The sequence below is a fragment of the Mobula birostris genome, chromosome 8, assembly GCF_030028105.1.
Source record: "Mobula birostris isolate sMobBir1 chromosome 8, sMobBir1.hap1, whole genome shotgun sequence".
In the NCBI taxonomy this organism is placed as follows: domain Eukaryota; kingdom Metazoa; phylum Chordata; class Chondrichthyes; order Myliobatiformes; family Myliobatidae; genus Mobula; species Mobula birostris.
Genome location: NC_092377.1, coordinates 135,922,803 through 135,928,802, shown reverse-complemented (window position 1 = coordinate 135,928,802; position 6,000 = coordinate 135,922,803).

The window sequence follows — 6,000 nt, the reverse complement described above, 5'->3', positions numbered from 1 at the left end:
TGGCGATGTGGGGGGGGGGGCGCGGGAGGTGGAGGCTGGACCACCCAGTGGAAACCTTGTCACACAGAGAACTTGCAAACTCCACATAGACAGCAACGGAGGTCAGGATTGAGCCTGGGTTGCCGGTACTGTGAGTCAGTGGCTTTACGAGCTGTGGCACTGTTCTGTCCTTATGTTTCCAACATAATGATTATCTGCTATAGTTGATCACAAATGTAATTAAATCAGAGAACATTGGGAATAGTCAGCTTATGCAGTGTCCGTGGAGTGAGAAACAAGAGTTAATGTTGAATTTTCTGTTTCACTCTCCTGACCTGCTGAGTATTTCCACTATTTAATGATGTTTCGGATTGCCACTTGTTTGATTTTTGGTAGCTCAACATGGATTCAGCTTGCAATGTCAGAAAAATACTCGGTGACACTGTGCAGTGGGGCTCCAAGAACTGATTCCCTTTCAGAAATCCCACCAAGGATTAATGTTGGAGCCCGTAAAGCAGTCTCCTTAAACACTCAACATCTGCCATCAAATCAATAAATTGAAAAAGGCACATTTCTCTTGCTGCCTGTGCAACCCATTTATTCCTGTATTTACTCCCCCACATTGAGTTGCCCCAGTTTTACAATTCTCAACTTATCTTCAAATCCTTTCATGGTCTCACTCTCTCTCTAACCTGTACTGTCCCTCAGTTCTACAGAACACCAAGATGATGATTTTGGCTCTGTAGTCAGCTCCTGTCTTAGCCAATTCTCCCTTAACTATCTTTCCACTCCACTTCTCTTTCTACTATGAAGCTCCTTAAAGCCTACTTCTTCAACACAGCTTTTGATCACCTGCTCTGGTATCTCCTCACACGACGTGGTGTCAGATTTGTTTTATGTGAAAGACTTTGGGGCATTTTACCACTTTTAAGTGCAAGCTGTTATAGTTGTAATCTCTTTGAATTCTGGAATGGAATGCAATGCATAATCACCAAGATCAGTAACATCTACATTACATATGGCATTTGTCGAGGAAACAAATTTGAAGGAAACTTTTTCCTGGCAGAAGCAGGGTGGGTTGAATAATGATGTCATAGTGTGTTCATGCAGCAAGTACTATTTTCCCTGGTTTCTGTTTAAGAGATATAAGGCAATGATTAGGATGCTTGGTAGCAAACAAATTCAACCATTTTCCGTTTTATTGAAGATTGATGTGCTTCTGATTGTTTGTATGTTATTAGAACTGTTGATATTTAATTATGCTCAATATAATTATAAGATCATTCTTTAATTAAAAACATTTTTAAAAATCTCACATTTGAATTATTTTGAGTTATTTTGAATTAAATTATTTTAAAATTATTTTGAATTATTTTATTCTCTTCATTCAAGGTAATTAAAATCAATGCTAATTTCATGCTATTTTGCAGACTGAGATTATAACACAAGTGGAGACCATTTAGCCTTTTAACTTCCATTCCACCACTCAGGTAGTTTATGGGCTGATAACCGTTCCACACCCTCCTTGGGCAATTGTGATAGGCATTTAGAGAATGCCTTGGCACCCCTAAGAAACCTATTTATGTGATATGGGGTGAACACAAATGCAATTCAACCACTTACAATGGCAGAAAATTCCTGATATTGCCATCTAACACATTAACAGATGGACTTCTTTATATGAATTTAGTTATGGCTGGGATAACGAAAGGTCCAAAATCAGCATGTCTCAGAATTAGCTCGTGTGAATTGCTGGATCCATGAACTGGCTAAATAAGCTGCATTAGGGAAATAAATACCACAGAATTCCGTTCTGGAAAGGATGATTAAGAACCCAGTACCCTGCTTGGATAAGATGGTCAACCCTCCACATGTGACTCTCTGTATAAAGTCAGTTGGTGTCTTTTGAATAATGTTGTTGGGGAGAGTTCCACAACAAGGAGAAATACTGAATTCGATGCTGTGTCGGTCCTACTGTTCTGTTCAGGTATTTTCCAGATTGATAGAGAAGGTTTGATTTAATGTTGCAGGTACCATAAGACATGTGAGCAGAATTAAGCCATTTGGCCCATTGAGTGCTCTGCCATCCCACCTTTCAATTTATTATCCCTTTCAACTCCATTCTCCTGTGTTCTCCCCGTAACCTTTGACACACTTACTAATCAACAACCCATCAACCTCCACGTTAAATATACCCAACGACTTGGCCTCCTCATCTCTGTTCTAAAGGGATATCCTCCTATTTCTGAAGCTGTGCTCTGGTCCTAGGCTCCCCGACTATAGGAAGCATCCTTTCCACGTTATCTTTATCTAGACCCTTCAATATTCGATTGGTTTCAGTGAGGGCCCCCCCCCTCCAACTATTCTTCTAAACTCCACCGGGTACAGTCCTGGACCCATTAAATACCCCTCATACTACATGTTAATCCTTTCAGTCCTTGCTGTAATATGTAGGTAAATAAAGTAGCTATTTTTACCTAGTTTTAAAATACCTGATTATCCCCAGGTGATTTGTACTGGCATTTGCACAAATTATTTGCAAGACATTTTCTACTCTGATAGCAGTGAATGAAGATGCAATAGAAATCCTGTGCATTAATTTTGATGATTGGAATCTTTTTCCCATGCAGGTGTATAAAAGCAAGAAGGTTTAGGTTTAAGTATGAAGAAGGGTTTTTGAAAGTGATCTGAAGGGTATTTATTTTTAAAGAGGATGTGTGATATCTGCAACATGCTGCCAGAGGGAAGTGGTGGAATCAGATACAAGATACAGACAGACATAAATAGACAAAGTATAGAAGGATATAGTCCTAATGTGGGAAATGGGATTAGTGTAGATGGACAGAAAGGACACCATGAAAGTGGTGGTCTGTAGGATTTGTTTCTATGCTGCAAGTACCTACAGGTACCTGGGGGTGCACCTGGATGACAGATTTATGTGGAGCACCAACACAGATGCTGTGTACAAGGTGGCCAGAGTTGCCTCTACTTCCTGAGGAGACTGAGGTCCTTTGGAATATGCAAGTCTCTCCTTCAAATGTTCTACCAGTCTGTTGTTGCCAGCACAATCTTCTATGCGGTGGTGTGCTGGAGCAATGACATCAACACGGGTGATGCCAATAGGCTCAATAAGCTGATTAGAAAGGCTTGTTCTGTTATGGGAGTCAGACTGGACACACTGGAGGCTGTGGTAGAACAAAGGACCCGACGGAAAATCCTGGCAATTCTGGACAATGTTCCTCATCTCCTGCATGCCACCTTGGCTGAACAGGGGAGCACTTTTAGTAATAGTAATAGACTAAGATAACTGCACTGCTCCAAAGTGCTATATGAGGTCAGTCTTACCCTCATCCATTAAGCTCTATAATGAGTCAACCTATGGGGAAGTGATGACCCCCTTTTGTTAGACTGTTTGAGGTAAGTCTTTTTAATTCTTTCTTACTTCTCTTCTAACAGTTGTATATCTGTACACTTGTAACGCTACTGTGATATTGTAATTTCCTTTGGGGGTCAATAAAATATCTGTCTATCCATCTATCTATGACTGTAAAAGATCCCATGGTACTCTTTTACAGAGAGTGAAGGAATTATTGCTTGATGGCCTGGCCAATCAAAATTACTAAATACATTCCATCTGATGATTATCTAATTGCTGCATGTGGGCGTAGTCTCTATGCAAAGCGCCACTGCACTTCCTAAATTGCCATTCTATACTTGAGAAGCAGAATCAGGTTTAATATCCCCGGCATATCTCGTGAAATCTGTTAACTTAGTGGCAGCGGTTCAATACAGTACATGGGTAATATAGGAAAAAATAAATAAATTGGTAAATCATTTACAGTAAGTGTGGGTGTGTGTATATATATACACACACACAAAAATATTATTTCTGTTTTTGCACTATTTTTAATTTAACTATTTAATATACACACATATATTTTAATATATATATATATAATGTGTGTGTGTGTGTTTATTAAATAGTTAAATTAAAAAATAGTGCAAAAATAGAAATAATATTTTTAAAAGGTGGAGTAATGTTCAATGTCGATTTAGGAGTCAGATGGCAGAGGGGAAGAAGCTGTTCCTGAGTCGCTGAGTGTGTGCCTTCAGGCTTCTGTACCTCCCTCTTGACAGTAACATTGAGAAGAGGGCACGCCCTGGGTGATGGGGGTTCTCAATAATGGACGCCGCCATTCTGAGGCTTCGCTCCTTGAAGATGTGTCTTGGATACTGCGGAGGCTACAAGATGGAGCTGACTAATTTTACAACTTTCTGCAGCTTCTTTCGGTCCTGTGCAGTAGCCCCCCCCCCCCCAACCCATACCAGACAGTGATGCAGCCTGTCAGAATGCTCTCCACAGTACATCTGTAGAAGTTTTTGAGTGTTTTAGGTGACAAACCAAATCTCCTAAAACTCCTAATGAAATATAGCCACTGTCTTGCCTCCTTTATAGCTGCAGTGATACGTTGGGACTAGTTTAGGTCCTCAGAGATCATGAAACCTAGGAACTTCAAGCTGCTCACTCTCTCCACTTCTGATCCCTCGGTGAGGATTGGTTCGTGCTCCCTCGTCTCACCCTTCCTGAAGCATGTAATGTGCTTTAGGATGCTATCAAAGAGTGTGAAAGGTGCCATTTAAAACCCCTCTCTCCCTTTCTTTCCTGTTGCTTTTACTTGATTCTAGCCTGTTGACATTGATTGGGCCTCAGGTCAACATCGTGGCCTTGTTCTGATGAAGAGTATTTTCATTGTTCCAATCTTTATTAGCAGAAGAGTCGGAAACATTCCCAACTAGCCGAGGTAGGAGGTGCACTGCATTTTGACCTCTGACAGATAACATTGTTAAATAACTCTTCTCAAATCCTTTTCATAACAGCTCAAAGCATTTCACTGCCAATTGAGTGCTTTTAACGTTACTTTTTTACTTCAAAAACATACTTACTGATTTAAAAAATCCAGGAAATACATAGTAGCTAGCTACAGGCCTATATCAAATCTTCCCTTCCTGGGCAAGGTTCTTGTGAAAATCATTTTCAACCACCTCAGTGACTTTCTGAATGATAATCATATTCTTGAAAATTTTCAGTCAGGTTTTGGAAAAACCACAGCATGGAGACGCCCCTTACCAAAATTGTCAGTGACCTTCGGCTCAACATTGATGCCAATACAGTCACAGTTCTAATTGTTACACCATAAACGTGGAGCAGAATTAGGCCATTTGGCCCATCAAGTCTGCTCCACCATTTCATCGTGGCTCATCCATTTCCCCCTCAGTCCCAATCTCCCACCTTCTCCCTGTATCCCTTCATGCCCTGACTAATCAATGCCCTGACTATTACCTCTGCCTTAAATACACCCAATGACTTTTCCTCCACAGCCATCTGTGGCAATGAATTCCACAGATTCACCACTCTCTGGCTAAAGAAATTCCTCTTCATCTGCATTCTAAAAGGACATCCCTGTATTCTGAGTCTGTGTCCTCTGCTCTTAGACTCTCTCACCATGGGAAACATCCTCTCCACATCCACTCTATTGAGGCCTTTCAACATTCGATAACTTTCAATGAGGTCATGCTTGTTCTTCTGAATTCCAGCAAATACAGGCCCAGAGCTGTCAAATGTTCTTCATATGACAAGCCTTTCAATCCTGGAATCAGTTTTGATCCTGGAACCTCCTTTGAACTCTCTCCAATGTCAGCACATCCTTTGTTAGATAAGCGGCCCAGAACTGCCCACAATACTCCAAGTGAGGCCTCACCAGTGCTTTGTAAAGCCTCAACATTACATCCTTGCTTTTATATTCTAGTCCTCTTGAAATGAATGCTATCCTTGCATTTGCCTTCCTCACCAATGACTCAACCTGCAAATTAACCTTTAGGGAATCCTGCATGAGAACACCAAGCACCTTTGCACCTCAAATTTTTTAAAGTTTTCTCTCTAGTTAGAAAATTGTCTACACTTTTATTTCTTCTACCAAAGTGCATGACCGTATGCTTCTGGTCTGGGACCAGAGTACATCA